Source organism: Ursus americanus, chromosome 12 (genome assembly GCF_024610735.1).
Source record: "Ursus americanus isolate L20-20 chromosome 12, mUrsAme1.1.p, whole genome shotgun sequence".
Taxonomy (NCBI): Eukaryota; Metazoa; Chordata; class Mammalia; order Carnivora; family Ursidae; genus Ursus; species Ursus americanus.
Window position 1 is genome coordinate 40,742,831 of NC_142138.1, and position 17,550 is coordinate 40,760,380.

At 39.8% G+C, this 17,550-nt stretch overlaps 1 long non-coding RNA gene across 1 annotated transcript; it reads right to left on the reverse strand.

Annotated features, from left to right (window-relative positions):
* Nucleotides 1–2,520: 2,520 nt before the first annotated feature.
* On the reverse strand, nucleotides 2,521–12,502 carry LOC148109176 (uncharacterized). The gene is made up of 3 exons (XR_015726207.1): nucleotides 12,381–12,502; nucleotides 4,189–4,400; nucleotides 2,521–3,063 (listed from the first exon to the last, which is right to left on the reverse strand). It is a non-coding gene; the product is annotated as an uncharacterized LOC148109176 (long non-coding RNA).
* Nucleotides 12,503–17,550: the final 5,048 nt, after the last annotated feature.

Genomic DNA, 17,550 nt, shown 5'->3' on the forward strand with positions numbered 1-17,550 from the left:
GGGAATGCATCAACATACATAAATGACATCAATCATGTGGAAGAAAGCAGAATTCAAAAAGTCTATAAGCAGAACGCAGGTAGCTAACCTTAAAAAGGACAAATGTGAATTTTGAGTGATGTAGGGAACTAATGTTCATTTGACTGTCTTATTCTATAAATTTGCTTAAGTTCACAATAAAAAGAAATTTATAAACATATACAAAATGTTCTACAAGCTGAAGAAGTTAGTTATAAAGTGAATTAGGGGAAACTAAAGTACTCTGGGTTGGGAAGGAAAAGACAGGACCATTAGTTAGCAACCAGTCGAGGCCCAACCTGGGAGTTCTTAAACAATCAACAGATTTCAAAATAATTTCTAAAATAACACATGCTCAATCTTTTTAGTCCCTTCGTTTCTTCCTCATTCCTTAACCAAGAGGGAATTAATAATTCAATTATTTATCTATCCTTTTTCGTTTTCTGCCTGTAATTTTATTTTCCATTGGTTCGATAAAGTTTTTCTTAAAAAAATGACAGAATTATGAAAACTCTAAGCTAGAAAAGACCTTGAGCAATTATCTTCCATTTCCCTACTTTTAGACAGCATCACAATAATGCTCTCCCAGGCAGATGATGAGCTATGTTATTTTTTAAACCTCCAGAGGAGAAGATTCTACAATCTCCCAACGTTAACTACTCTCACTGTCAGGAAATTCTTCCATATGTAATCTCAGTCTCTCATGCTGCTGTTCAAATCAGTTTCCACTCGGCAGAGCTGAGTCGATATTGAGAACAGCTGGTCTTCAGCCTCCATGTAGCCATTCTTCATTTGCTGCCACTGTAGTGTAATGAGATTGAATTTGCTGTATAGCTTTGATTTAGTCTTTAACTTATATCCTTCTCCAGGCTGATTAACCCCAGCTCCCCAACCTACCCAGAGAGTTCATTCATACTCTTATCTGTACCCCCACGTCACTTTGTAAGTATCTCCACCAGAACATTATCATAATTTAGTGTGATTATATGTTTGCCTGTCTCCCCACACCTCCTCTGTCTTATCTGTGTACCTGTCTCTGTGATTGGCATATAATAGGTCCTCAGTAAATGACCATTGAATGACTCAATGAACGGATGAAATGGCATCCAGATAAACCATTTTCTTCTAACCGTTCAGCCATGGTTGTGGCTGTCTTCTCTTCCGTTTCTTTTGACAATAAGGAACAGAAACCAGCTCTAGTAGTTTGAGCAAAAACAGGGAATTGAGTGCAAGACTAATGGATTACCTTACCAAATCTAAGGAAGAATTAAACCCAGGCTCAGAAAGGGTAAGAACAAGTGCAATTCTGTGTATTTCTCTTGCAGGAGGTGGGGGTTCTTCCTTCCAGAGCAACTGTGGCTCCTCAGGCAAGATTTCCAGTTCACAAGCGCGACACACTGCTTGGCTTACCTTAGAGCAGATGACAGGCCTCAGCCAGTAAGCCATGGTCCAGGAGACTCAACGCTGAGATGGCCGTCAGGGTGGGGGGAAGGAGAACAGATGTCTGTGCACGTGGCAGCCCCTTAGAGAAGGGCAACCCTGCAAGTGGAGCCACCCAAGAGGTGCCTCCGACAAAGACTCACGGACCCTTCAGGCCCACTGTCTCTGTTGAGTTCTTACGAGGATGTCAGAGAGCTGAATAAATGAGGTAATTCAACCTTACCTTTTTTTTTTTTTTTTTTGCCTATTTTTCTTCCAGCCTCTGGTACCATGATTTAAGAAGATAAAAACCTGTCTTACTCAGTTGAAGTGTAAATTTCCTTTGAACTATGGATCAGTGCTTGAGCTAATGACAAATATTATCACAAGATTTACGGCACACAGAAAAATCTTTCTTTCTGAAATTCAGTGTACTTTGTATGTCACTGAATTGGTAGCAGACTCATACATGAGATACTGAATAGCCAGGAATAAATAGGTAGTGGCCAAGACCCCAAACACCCTTCCAGTTGGCTCAGCAAGGTTTCAGCAGCCTATCTTGAGCTTCCACATAAGGATATCTGCCCCAAAAAAGACCCTGGAGAAGGAGGGAAGGAGCAGTGGGTCAGCTACATACTAATAACACCTTGCAATAATTTAGCAGTTTTCAATTTAAGTCTCTTACCTCTTATTCATTTTATAATTGAGTTAAACACCTACAATAGGTGAAAAATAACCACAAATTCTTTCTAGCTCCTCTCACAAAGAGGAGTCCATTTTCCCAGCCCTTCAGTAGGGGCTGGCCTTGAGATTTGGTTTGACTGAGTGAGGAGGAAGTGACATTGTGTAAATTCCAAGCCTAGACCCCAAGAGACCATAAGAGAGGACAAGAAACCATGTAGGAACTTCTAGCTTGGGGGGTGTTTCCTGGACAGAAATACGTAATCTATACATCACCAAAACACACAGCTAATTTCAGACTATAGTAAAAGAACAGGGGTCCAATAAGGCATTTACAATAAATATATATTTCAAAGTACCTCTTGCCTTTTATTTGATATGGCATAGATCTACAATCTTCCTTCAAAAAATTTTTATTATTTATATATGCACATACACACCTAGATACATATTTTTATAACCCATCAAATTTATAAGCATGTTAGTCTTGATTTCCTAACGTTTTGAAATAATGTTCATACTTCGACTTCGGCTAATCCAGGATCGTTCTTCTCCAGGTTTTTTAAGACATTCAGGCAGTCTATTAAATCTTCTTCAGAATGTAGACCATTTTCAAAATTCTCGCTACTCTTTTTGCCTCATTTACTGAGAGAATTAAACTTATGTTTTATATGTTTCCAGTTCTGTTCTCCTGAGTGAGTTATCTGAAAGTTAACTGGGTAGTTGAAATCTATGGACCATCTCCCTGGTTGTGGAGATTTGGCTTTGCTCCACTTCATCTTCCCTGACTTCTTGATTTGGAGATCTGTCACAAGCGCCTGCTGTGAGATCTTCTTTATTCTGTTTTCCTTTTATCTTTACCCAGAGACTTTCAAGAATTCTTCTTTGTTCTTCCTATTTCCATAGTTACTTTGGTATTGGAATATCTTCCTAGGTCTCGTCCCGCTAGATAGAGAAGTTTATGGACGCTTAGTTTGAATATGGAATGAGAGCTGGGATACTTAATAAGTAGCACAGAAGCCAGCCAAGAATTTCCCACAGCTGGCCATACCATACACCCTTCTGTACTCATTATTTTACTATGTTTTTGATAATATTCTGCTTCTCAAAGACTAAACAAGTCACCGTTTCTTGCCTTAAAAAAACCATATTCACTTTGTATGGCTCCACCTCTTATTCATTTTTAATCTAATACTTTCATTGCCCTATGTCAGTTTCCAGTTTCTGACTTTCTTTTCTCCCACGATGATTATTTGCTTTCTATTCCTCACTCACTCTACTCCCCTTCCTCGAAGTCTGGTATCTCCTCTTACCTCAGAAAAGAGATAGTAATCACCCTGATAAACCATAGACCAAAACAAACAAACAAACAAAACACCTAAACTCCATGGAACGAGACTTAGAACATTATTTTAGGAGATTTCTTCAAATCCTACTATTCGTCCAGGCACTGGTGTACCATAGAACCAGCTGCCTCTCCTCACACTCACAACTTGCCCTTCTAAAAATAATAATGCTTTTCTGGAAGAGGGGGTGAGAGAGGGCTCCATGGAAGGACTGAGACACTACTGACTAAGAACATCAAAAAGAAATTCTGCTAATTCTTTTTATATGGAGTTTAGATGAGAGGGGAGGGGAGAGAAGGAAAGACAAGCATCTGATCCCATTCTTCAAACAGCACAACTGAGCACCTTGGTCATATAGTTGATATCCCCATGCCTCAGTTTCCAACAAGGCTTGCATAAGGTATCCCATATGTGAAGAGAGTAGGCAGATAATAAATGAACTTTGTACATGAAAAACTACTTTTAATACACTATACAGGTGTAAGAAAAAATTATTTCCATTTTCCACCTAAGCAAAAGTGAGTCTGAAAGTTGAAGACCTGCCTAACCTCATAGGCTTGGTCTCCTGACCTCTATGAACTTGTGTATCAGACTCTGTGTATGGCAAGTATATATGGAAACCTTTGACTTGAAAGAGTTTACAAATCAGTTGTGGAAAAATGCCATACACACAAAAGAGCAAATGACATCATCATCATCATCACTGCTATTATTTAGTGCTTACCTTGTGCCAGACATTGTTATACATGCAATGATTCACTTAATCCTCTCTGCGGTCTTGTCAGGCAGGCGTTACTTTATCTTCAATGTAGAGTAGAAGTAAAGGTTTAGTGACTTGACTGAGGTCACCAGGAAGGTGAAGGGTACCACCAGAATTTGAAGTCTGTTGCTTAGCTCCAGAGTCTGTGTGTTGGACTACTATATTCTACCGACTTTCTGCAAAACAGTATACAGAAGGCATTCCATGTTCGTGATTTAATAAGAGTGGTAGAGTGTCAGGGAAATTCATATTGAGGGAAAGAGAGAAGAAAGAAAGAAACACAGGCAAGCATTCGTCTTACCAAAAACAAAAACAAAAAAACTAGCGTAGAACAGGAAACTGGGATAAGATTTATTTAACTGGAAGAAGCTAAGAAAAGATCATGGCAGAAAAGAAAAAGAAAATCTGTGCTTGGCATTTTCAGGAACTGCCAATGGAACCATTCGGACCAAAGCAGAGGATTTGGGTGAAAGCATAAGAATGGAGCGTTAGGCATGAATATGTTGTGGCTGGTCCACAATGAAAAGTTAAGTTTAGACTCAGTAGTAAACAATGGGAAACCACAAAGCCTTTTTAGTAAGAAGCTAAAGTCTGAAATTTTGTTTTGCTGTGATAAATGGACTAGATTAGGGAGGGGAAGACACAAGATCTGCAGGAAGGAGTTAAGCAACTCTTGCAATCATCCTGGGTGGCATGAGGTAACAAGGACTCAAACCAGAGTGATGTGGAGGGGGAGGGGAGGACAAAGAGGCCATAGCTGACATTATTCACAGAAAATTCACAGGTCCTGGTGACAGGATGGGGAAAACACTGGATTTCCAAGACATGACCCATACCCTCACACAACAAATGCCGTTCTCTGTATGGCTCCGGTAGCATTAGAATTTGCAACCTCTCAAATGTGTGGTTCTGGGGGAGTTCAGCAAAGGCATTTGCCTGTCGGAGATGAAAGACCAAAGAACTGTGGCCTTACCCTAAAACAACATACTATAAGGAATAAAAAATGAAGGACATGTCCAATAACCGAGAGAAGATTTTTTCGAGAGAAAGGGGCTTTACCTATTAACAATGACATCTTGGACAAACAATTTATATTTTCTGGAACTCAGCGTCCTGGTTTGTAAAATGAAACTAATAAGATTTATCCCCCCAAATTGTTCATGCCATTTAAGGAGTCATGCTATATAAAACCCGTAGGAAAGTGTCTAACATTGAATAGCTATTAAGTAAATGACAATAATTATAATTGTAGGTATTCTTTTCTGAGGCAATCACAAACTTGAGGTGCAAATGCAAGCTAGTGTTTCTGTATTTTTAATTCCCACGTGTTTGTTGGGCACCTACTAGCTCTGTGGGAAGCATCAGAAACATATAAAGCATAAACAGAGTTTATGTTCTTGAGAAATTCCTTGGTAAGATGTAGAAGGGTTAGAGTTAAATGCATTACTAGGAGAAAAGAATTTCTGAAGTGGAAGAGACAAAATTGAAGACCGGAGTCAAGAAGAGCGTGTATGGGAAAATGTCACAAAATGTGAAAATGAAAGGATAAGTCTTAGATTATCTTGACTTTGAAATTTCTGGAAAGATACAACATTTCATGTTCCACAGAATAATAAGCATAAACAATAACTCTGTAACAACTAACTCATGGATCGCTTACTACATACCAGGCACTATTCTAAGAGCTTTATACATATTAATTCACTTAGTTTGCAGAACTTTTGACATAACTTCTGTGCTTTCCCTTGTACAAATGAATAGACAAAGGCCCACAGAGCTCAATAATTTGTCTGAAGTCATTCGACTATTAAATGGTGGAGCTACAATTTAAAACTAGGCCCCTCCAGCTCCATAGTTCAGGCTCTTAGGGGCGTCTGCAAGTAGATCCTGGAGGAAGGGAGGCATTTCATGGAAGACAGCCTTCTAAGAGTAAAAGAAAATATACTCTAATATGGTCAACCTAGTGTGCCATTTTCCTAGAATAGGTATCCAGGTAGCTTCATGGAATCAGTCCTACTTTTCTCATTGAACTGTGCAATCAGGAAAGACTAAAGTACAACCACGGTTTTGGAGTTCTGAGGAGAAAATTAACAAACCTTGGGCTTGCCTAGGAGCAAGACACACCATCTCTACGTTGCAGGTAGTGCTGGAATTCTGGGAGACAAAGCTGAATTTGGGAAGTGAAAGACTGGCCATACAAACACTGTTGCAGAATGGGATATGGGTTTCTGTTACACTTAAGATAGCGCAACGAAGAGACCCCTCCAGAGTGAGAACAACTTCCCTGAGTCAGGGAAGTGAGAGGTTCCCAATGGCATGCCAAATGGATACCTGACTACTTGACACAATTCAATTACACACCAAACCAACACCAAGAAATCCCCGTATACACCAAACAAAGTCAGGAATAATACCAGGAAAACAGTATCGAGTACTTATTCTGTGTCAGATGTAGTTCCAAGTGTTTCCATGCAGTATCTAATGTAACCTCACAGTTCTGAGGGTAGTATGGTTTTCAGTCTACAGATGATGAGACTGAGATACAAAGGCCACACCGCTAATGAGCGCTGCTGTCAGAATTCGAACCCAAGTAGCCTGACCGAGAGCCCCCACTAACCGGAAGAATTTATTTCCTTCAGGTACACACGTAATCTTTATTTTTCTCATTTCCTTTATACCTGGAAGTTTGTACCTCTTAATCCCCTTCACCTATTGACTGGACTGATATTTTTCACACAATTCAGAACAATTTTCAGGCCTTATTAAGTCCTGACTCAAAATCTCAGGCTCTTAACAGCAGAAGACTTAATCTCTTCATTACCCTTTCTCTCCTATTAACCCAAGTTAGGTCTAAATTTTCTTGTATTTTCAGGATGATATACGGGTTAATAATATAGTTATAGGTAAAGATATCAGCACTGATGTTAGTTCCTAGACCGACTGAGGAAGAAACAGTTTGAAATTTGAGTTGGTTAGCAAATATGTCTTTAAGTCTATGAGATTCCCTAGGTAGTGATGTTTTCTTCTTATGTGGAGTAATTTTCTGTTAACTTAATTGGGACAATATGACAGGGAAGCTATTAAGTATTTTTTTCTACTTACAGAACAAAATTTGAATAAAACCAGCATGAAAAACTAAAAGCTCGTCACTAAAGTCATATAACGGTTCACCACTAGATGGAGCAACTAAATTTTAAATTTTTCACTCATGTCAAAACTTGAAGCTTGTTTTGAATTTAGTCCTGATTTTAGGTCACTTGTTTCTTATCTGCTCCCTTTTCTTTTTCCTCATCAGCTGTTTGGACATTTATTATAACCTCTGGCAGAGAACATTTAATAAAAACATCGTTGCTGTTAGTGCATTTCATGCTAGTAAACCGAAAGCTCTGTGTGAAAAGATGGACCACAGGCAAACAAAAATTCAGAATTTCAAGTAAATTAGAAATTCAACTGACACAGATTTTAATATGCTCCACAACTACATTAGCTGCTCTCCTACCTGTGATCTGCTAGTGAACAGTGTGACCCATCCCACTGGACAAAGCAAAAATTACCTCTGCCACACCAGAGCCAGTGTCGCACTGTTTGTGTGCAGACGTCCTCACGTGTAGATGACTTTGTGTGTGCATTAAACAATGCAGGCCTGGCCAGAAGAGCCAGGATGATGTTTGATAGTGTGGCATAGGAAACACAACGTTTAGCGTCAATAATTTCTGCATAGTTGGGGGGAGTTTTTCTAGACCATGTGCATTATTCTGAAATGCAAGAGCCATGAAAGCCAGAGCCATCATCCATTCATTTCATAAACATTTATTAAGAGAATTAAGGTTATGTGCTGGGCATCACTTCCATCTTAGGGACAGAACTTTGTCTGAGACTAGGCCAAGGCGGACTGCGCCCTGGAAATCTCAGCATTACATGGGTCTGCTCTGGAAAAACAAGAAAGAAGGATAGCTAGAATGAGTGAACTAAGGGTTGAGGCTTGTGCTAACCAGGGTGATGGACGAAGGGGATCAAAATCGAATGGGGACAGACACTTTCGCTTTATCTGCTCCTGACTATGGGTGTCAACAATCCTAGACGTGGAATAGTAGAGATCCACGTCAGAACCTCACAGAACACCAAGGTTTGTCCGAGCATCGCTGTGTTTAATACAGCTACTTGTTAGTTTTATGTTCCTGTTTCAGGCTGAGCCACTTTAATCTAATTTTTTTTTTGTCATTATAAAGACTTGAACTGAAGAATACTTTTGCTCCTGTGGAAAACAGTATGGAGGTTCCTCGAAAAGTTAAAAATTGGGGCACCTTGGTGGCTAAGTCAGTTAAGCGTCCAACTCTTGATTTCGGCTCAGGTCATGATCTCAGGGGGGCGTGGAGCCTGCTTAAGGTTCTCTCCCTGCCTCTGCCCTCTTCCCACCCCTGCTCACGTGCACTCTCCCTATCTCTCTCTCTCTCTCTCTAGAAAGAAAGAAAGAAAGAAAGAAAGAAAGAAAGAAAGAAAGAAAGAAAGAAAAAGAAAGAAAGAAAAAAATAGAACTACCCTATGATCCAGCAATTACACTACTGGATATTTACCCAAAAAATACAAAAACACTAATTCAAAGGGATATATGGACCCCTATGTGTATAAGCAGCATTATTTACAATAGCCAAGCTAGTGAAAGAGCCCAAATGTCCATGGATTGATGAATAAAGAAGATGTGGTATATATATATTTATATATATACACACACATACACTATATATATATATAAATATATATATAATATTATTCAGCCATAAAAAAGAATGAAATCTTGCCATTTGCAACAACATGGATGGAGCTAGAGAGTATTATTTTAAGTGAAATAAGTCAGTCAGAGAAAGACAAATACCATATGATTTCACTCATACGTGGAATTTAAGAAACAAAACAAATGAGAAAGGGGAAAAGAGAGAGAGACAAACCAAGAAACAGACTCTTAATTATCGAGAGCAAACTGATGGTTACCAGAGGGGAGGTGGGGGTGTGAAATAGGTGGCGGGGATTGAGGAGAGCACTTGCCGAGGTGAGCAGCAGGTGACCATGGAAGTGTTGACTCACTATATTCTACACCCGAAACTAATATAACACGGTATGTTAGCTGGAATTTAATAAAAACTTAAATTTTTTTAATTTTAAAAAATAAAAAAATAAAGAGTACTTTTGCATAACATTAAAATTCTCTGTCTAGACCAATAACAGGAGTCAAGATTCTGTTGATTAGAAGTCAGATGAGCCGCGCTCGTGACAGAATGATACCTCATTAAAGCTTTTCCTGCCTGAACGGGACAGCTGCCTAATGCTCAAACACTTTCCTCGTGGGCTAGTTGGGTAGGCAGTCACCCAAAGACCATTTCATCTGATCTTATTTAGCGTTTGATAAGCCTGATTATCTGGTTTCTTGGTCCTTAGCAGATTTGAGATAACAAATGAGGACGAGAATGACAATAACAAATATTTATCGAGCACCCATTATTTTCCAGGCATTGTTCTAAGCAGTTTTATTTCACTTAATCCTCACGACAACCTCATGAGTTCACACATGGAAAAAACTGAAGAGCAGAAAGGCTAAGTAGCTTGCTCAGGGTTACATGGGGCAGATCTGAGGTGTCCCCCAAACAGCTGGGCTCCAGACTTACTTTCAAGACCACTAACTACTGTGAAGAAGGGCTGGTAACTCGCAGGTCTGTAGACAGCAGTGAGAAATGACCCTAACTAATCCACCAGCAAGAGAAGAGAGAGTTAGTGAAGAGCAGCTGAACAAATGCAAATGCACGATAATCTGGGGTCACTGAAAGCACCAGCAAACTGCTCTTTCACGGAGTTTCTGGATTTTTCAGGACACTTTAGATTTTAAGCATTTATTCCCATTACCCCATAGGGGCACTCAATATTTTCATACTGTTTTCCCTAACTTTCAACTCAGAAAGTAGCTACCCAAATATACCCAAAATGTACTCAGCCTTAAATAGTCTAGCAATGATAATAATGCAGCTCAGCGATCATGAGAGTCAATTGCGAATGTGCCTGTGTCAAGTTCTCTGAGAGTCGTGCTTGCTCCAGGTACTAGGGACCATGATGTAGGAACCAGGGCATATGCAGATGGCCTCTGCTAAGGGGAAGCTTAGAAAGAAGCTGCCATTAATCTCGTTAGGATGGCCGGCATGTGCCCCACCCCCAGGAAAACCAGAGATACTGGAAGTACGGGGCTGCTTACTGAGGAGCCCGCGCTAACAGCTAGTGTCAAGGCTTAGCCCAGACCATACATGCATCCCAGATGAGGAGTGGGGAAAGCTGTCATAATACACACCCTCACCCCACCTGTAAGTCAAGTGGACACAAGAGATCCCCTGTACACTGTTGCCTGGCTCCACTGGGACCAACAGCCTGAGCCAACTTTTCACGGTAAGTCTCCCTTTCTTCTCAGAAAGGAAGAACTAGAAAGTCTTTGGGGAGCCCTGTCAACTTCCTGTAGGAAGACAAAAACAGTATTTTTAAGAGTTCAGTGTACGAATGACTCAGAGAGAGTGGGATGGGTACAAGAGCGGGTCCAGGTGTGATGATACCTGATATTAATATGATTTGAAGTGCCTTTTATGAAAAAGAATTCAAAATTATGAATATAAAACACTTAGGTTCAATATGAATATTCATACAGAATAAGAAAAGGAACTGTAACAAATCACAAATTTTGAAAAGCTGACAAACACCACAAACATTCCCAAATCTAAAAAAAGAACATAATATTTTCCTAGTTAATCATGACACAATCTATCATCTTTTCCCTATATTTTTGGCCGTATAATCTCTGATAACATCTTTACATGATAGTGATTTTACAATATTATCTACAGAGGAAATTGGAAGATAATCTTTCCTCTTGAACAGTTGATCAAAGTTTTTCTCATTACTGATAGATCAGAAAAGTGTCTTTCATGTTCACTGCTCACCATTCCCAACATCATTTCTAGGACTGCTGTCAAGCTTGGAAAACATCACGTTTTTATCATAAACCAACTGTAAGATAGCAGCGCAATTCAAGTTTTCTTGGCAGGGACACACTAAGGTACTCTTTCAATTCATGACACTAACCTGTTGCTGGGGCCTTGGAAGTAGCCCCGACAGGCGGTAAACCCTGAAGCTTAAACCTTAATAACGTCATGACAACGCCCCTTCTGGGTGACCGGGTAATTTCCAATTCAGATTTGAGGAGCCATCGAAAACCCAGTAGAAAATATGTGTGGGGGCCACAGCAGATGGCTCCCCATAGTGTAGCCATTTGAAGACTTCGGGAATCACTTGCAGTCTCTACAGCTAAACCACACGAATCAGCAACAACGCAGACGCTTCCTCCGGGGGGATCAACCTCCGCGAGCAAACTAACGGAAGCATTGCATGAATCCGGACCATTCGGTCAGTAGAAAGAGGGGCCTGCGCTATCACAGAATATGGCCCAAAGGGGAAACACACACTTTCTATTTCCTTTCCCAAGACCTGACCCCTTTCGAGTGGGTTAACGAAAATGCAGAAGACAAGAAGAGTGCCTCATAATAAGTGGTTTTCAAAAATCACTGCTTCACGTCATTTAGAGGAGACCAAGAAATACGGTATTGTAATAGACGGTGTTCGGAGATCGCACCTGTTACATAGTGTATGGGCTTTGGAATCAAGGGGACTTAGAATCAGGTCTCATCACCCAGTTTCATAATGTATGAACTCATGCTAGCTTTATTTCATGTATACCCCCGACCCACACCAATCCCCTTCACCTCCAAGCAATATTTTTTAACGAATTCCAGAAACCTTAACTATTCATTGGTAAATTTTCTAGAAGGTAGAGGAAAGGACTAAAAGAAAGGATTTGGGGCACCTGGGTGGTTCAGTCAGTTAAGTGTCTGCCTTTGACTCAGGTCATGACCCCAGGGTCCTGGGATCAAGTCTCCTGTCGCTCCTTGCTCATCAGGGAGTCTGCTTCTCCCTCACCCTCTGCAGCTCTCCCTGCTTGTTCTCTCTCTCTCAAATAAATAAATAAAATATATATTTAAAAAAGAAAGGACTTCTTAAAATCAGCTTGGCTGCCATAACAAAATACCGTAAATTGAGGAGCTTATAAGCAACAGAAATTTATTTCTCACAGTTCTGGAGGCTGGAAGTCTGAGACGAGGGTGCCAGCAGGGTCAGGTTCTGGTGGGAGCGCACCTCCGGGTTGTAGACTGCTGACTTCCAGCTGAGGCCTCACATGGCGGAGAGCAGAGAAAGGAAGCAAGCTCTCTCCTGCTCAGAGGGCATCGATCCCGTCCAGGAAGGCCCCACCCTCATGCCCTCATCTGACCCTGATTATCTCCTGCAGGCCCCATCTTCTAATAGCATCACATGGGTAAGGGAGGTTTCAACACATGAATCTTGGGGATACAAGCATTCAGTCCATAACAAGACTCTTTAAAAAATAATAACCATAATAACACTATCATACTTTTGAAATTAATAATAATTCTGTAACATCAAGAAATATCTATTCATACACTTTCTCTATTGATGCAAAAAAACCCCAGAAAACTAAAAGTTTAAAGCAAAAACCCCAATGAGCTGACAGTGAAAAAAGATTATGTTTAAACGTTAGTTTTACCCAGTTGATGACCACGACAAATTCTGGGCTTGATTTACCGCTTCTAAAATGAAGAAAATGCCCAAACTCTCGTTCTCTCATTACGGTTACAAAGAGCAAGTTACCTAACTTGTCTGAGCTTTAACATCTCATGTATAAAATGGGAATAATAATAACCGCCTTATAAGATAGTCAAGAATATTGAAGAAGGCAAAATAGGTGAAGTACTTGACACAAAACCACCACTCCAAAAAAATTCTATTTCTCTCTTCTCTTTTGAGTCCCAAATTCAACTTAAAACAGCACTGCTCCATTTAATAGTGTGCAACCCATGCTTTGATTTCCTCTCTCACGTATTCACAACAACCCGGAAAAGTAAACACCTGAGGTTGTGTGTAATCTAAGACTCAGAGAGATGGATAGACTTAGCCCAAGCACACAGCTGTTAGATGGCAGAACCGGGGTTTGATTAGAAAAAGCTCCTGACTCTCTTTTGTTCCTTTGAACCCGTGGCATCAAATGAAAGCTAAGCTCTATTCTGAATATTGCGTTCACAGGTGTAGGAGAACATGTAACAGTCCTAAGGAAAATTTCCATCTAAAAATGTTACACATTTTAAGTTGTTTGAACTAATGGGGAAAATTAGGCTATCTCAAAAACTCATTCCTTTAGGTGTTCCGGTCACCAGAGGTGTCAGTGAAAAAGAGTCACGTGAAGGTTTTAAAAAATTAACTACATTGAAGCTCAAATGCCCAATTTATTACACATTTAAAGTAAATTTCTAAGCCTAATGTTGATGCCCTTAAATAATCACATCTAAAATCGATCAGTGATGTTCACGATGTTTTTCAATTTCTTTTTTTTAAGATTTTATTTATTTTAGAGAGAGAGCAAGAGAGAGAGAGAGAGAGCGTGAGCAGGGGGAGGGGCAGAGGGGGAGGACAGAGGGAGGACTCAGCTGAGCCCGGAGCCCCAGGTGGAGCTCGATCTCACAACTCTGAGATAATGACCTGAGCTGAAACCAAGAGTCGACGTTTAACCAACTGCACCAGCCAGGTGCCCCTGTTTTTTAATTTCTAAACAAAAATGCCTCTATTTTCTCATAAACAAAACTAGAAACCATTGTCTATAAGAAACAGGGCAACCTGACCAAATGGTCATTGTAATTAGCATTCCTATTGTAATTCAGGTTGCGGGAGACAGGATACCCCCCCCAATATCCTTGACTTTACGGATTTAGAAGTAAAAAGTCACTGGCTTCCCACCGCTGCACTAAGAACCCAACCATTCATATGATCATTCATTCACCGTAATGCCCTCTGGGCAAATGCTAAGTCCTTCTCAGCTACAAACCCTGTGCAAAAAATTATTTTATAGCTCAGTAGTTGTGTATGTTTGTTTGTATGAGCCTTACATGTTTCTTCATAAGTTGGCTTCTAGGTATTTCCTGTAGTTTGTTGCTATTGTGGGTGAAAGTCCCCCCTTTAGATTTTCTCACTGATATTTGCTGGTATATAAGTAAATTGTCGTGAGCCTAGTGTAGACCTGGATGAGAGGACAGAAGCGATGTCCTCAACTCTCTCAGGCAATATTGACAAGCATTATCCATAAGGCTGCATCAGAATTCAAAATGACCTTGGACAACCGGAGAAGAGTTGGAAACAAAGAACACAGTATGAGTGGGGGCAGGTACAAAACAAACAGCCAGGACAAACTAAACTATCAAAAAGAAAAGGCAGAAAGGGACTGTGGCCATACAGACATACAGCAGCAAAATGTGTAGGGTCAAAGTGAATAACTGACCACGCATGAGCAAGGAATCACCGCACTTTTTGCTGGTACGCAAGGACCATCGGGCCAGTTTCCTTGTGTGTTTGATGCTAGTGGATCCTACCAGGGCACCTGCCAATTCTGACAGCCACCACTTTTTTTTTTTTTGAGAATTTTTAATCCATTTTATTTCCAAATAAACAGTGATTGATGCCACAGAATAGTAATTTAGCAACCCTGCAAATGTTTTAACTGTAAAGGGCAAAGCATATTTTATCCAAGTCCTGTCTCCTACCCAGTAGATGGAGGAACTACACCAAAACCTGTAAGTTTGTTTACTGTATTAGATACTCAGGGGAAATAACGAGCAAGCAAACAACAACAGCAACAACAAATATCCCCCGGGGAACATTTGTGCCTTCTCTTCGCACCTGGACCTTTTTGGTGAATGACCTTCGTTTCTCACCATGACGTCTATTGTTGAAAAAACTCCCCATCCACTCTCGGTCTCCTGTGTTAGCTACTGCAGTTCTGTTCCTAACTCCCATTCAGGTTAATCCCTTGATGGTACTCTCCCTGCCACCAAAAATTAATACAAACATTTTCTGAAGTTTAGTAGGCATTAGTCTACACGCTGGCAGGCACTATCTTTACTGGTTGATACATGAGCTATGTAAAACATATATTCCTTTTTTTTCACCTAAAGACATTTTGTTGAAGAGGTTTTTTAATATATATTTTTAATTCCAGTGTAATGAACATACAGTTTCAGACGTACAATATGGTGATTCAACAATTCTATACATTACTCAGTGCTCAGCGTGAGTGTGTATTAGTGTATTCTTGGTCTCCTTCACCAGTTCACCCATCTCTCCAGCCACCTCCCCTCTGCAACCACCAGTTTGTTCTCTATAGTCAAGAGTCTGGTTTTTTTGTGGGTTTTTTGACAGCAGCAACTTTAAAAGCAAAGTAGAAATCTTAGAACCTAAGGTGACATGAGAGCTATAAAGAAGCATATAAAGTTTTAAAAAAATAGAAAATGGAATTACAGACAAAATAAAGGAAAGGCTCTATAACAACAGGACAGTGGCCAAGAGTGGCCATGTACACTGATGACAAAACAAGATAAAACAGGCTCAACCTGTCACTTGAAGTCATGCCATAAATGGCAATGTTTTTAGACAGCAGATTTATTAATCATTAAAATGGATTACCACATGAGGTTATCAAATTTCCTGTTCTGAAAGTATAATTTATTAAATTTGTCTGTTGTGCTGCTTGATTCTAAGAATACTGCCAAGTTCAGTGATCTCGGGCTGTTTTTGAAGATACTGGTGGCTAAGCTATCCACAGCTGAGAAGTAAATAATTCACCCCACCCCCGAATAAAAACAAAAGGACATTATAGTCCAGATAGTGAGCGGCTGGGAACAATTAGAATGTTTATCTTACAGTGCTTAGTGGAAGAGGGACGCAGGGTGTTTACTATACCCAGCAACCATCCAGGACAAGTCTGTGGTGTCTGCTGTGTTTCATAAGGGAAGACAAGGAGAAGCAACTTGGAAGTAAGGAAGGATCTCGTTGGATCGAATTCAAACCGCCTCCTAACCAGCTCTGAGAACAGGCACAGAGGAGATACCCAGCCTCTGAAAAACAAACCTTTATGATTTTCAAACAGATGCTGGTAGAGAGGGACAAATTCACTTAAAGAGGTTTGAGATCAGGTATATGAGTTTAAGGTTAATACCATCTCTTAGAGAAAATACTGGTTCTTAGTGTTTTCTTAGCTTAGTAGAGCCTAAAGAATGATTCCATGCTCCACTTAAAAATTTAAAAAATTTTTTTAAAAAGAGAACAACTTTTCTTTGATGGTGTATTCAGGATTATTTGCGCTATGGCCTCTTGAACTGCCCATGGTCTGCATAACATTTTTATTCTCCGCCTTCTAGACTCCCATGATGATGATCACCCAGTTTTTTGTATCACCAGTATATTTTTCCTTTCCTATAACCCTATGTTCTTTCTTTTGTAATATGCTTTTTTCTTGAGATTTTTTTCAATTTATTACATTTATGTTAATGACCTCTTCCTCTTGTTTTAAAGTGAACTTAATCTCATGAAAATGTTCAGACAGATCTGTAATGCAAACTGACTTTTCCTAAATTGGTTTTCCCACTTTACTTACATCATTTCTTGACCTGTAAGATCACTACGTTAGTGGTACAGAGCAATAACACTAAGGAAGGCTGGATGCAAAATTGAAAATACATGTGGTAGAGTCAGTTGAATAATACAGGAGGAATACCTGGAAAACCTATAGTATTCTAGGGGATTGAGTCCGTGTGGGTTTGAGCAAAACTCATGCTCCCCTCTTGAATACAGGGAAGTAATATTTTCTTCCTTCAATTTTCTTTTTCAAAATTTTCAGGAGATGTGCTTAGATCCTGACCTGGGACGGTAGAGAAATGCTTCCACTTTTTAAAATCCTGCTGAGAACAGATCTTTGCACATAGATAAATTATAGGATAAATCAACCTATCTCTTCTGCATAGGTAACAGGGACACAGTTTTGCTCATGTTCGCAGGGAGTCCTTGGTTTGGTTAGGCTCTAATAGTTTTTGAAACGTTTTATGAAAGCCTCAAATTTTACAGTTAATAAACACTAACAAGATATTATTTTTTAGGCCATTTCCAAAAGATGAAAATAATGCAATATTTAATAGTTCAGTGAAATCTAAAACTATTAGATTTGAATCATGAGATTTGGCAGGAAGAGCAAGAGATTATTACTCTGAAAAGTTAAACCAGATTACAAAGGGCCTTGTATGTTATACAAACGGATTGGACTTTATCTGGGAGGTAATAGGGAGCGGACTTAGAAGTGCCAAAATCTGATTTGCATTTTAAAAATGTACCTCCAATGGCCGTGTG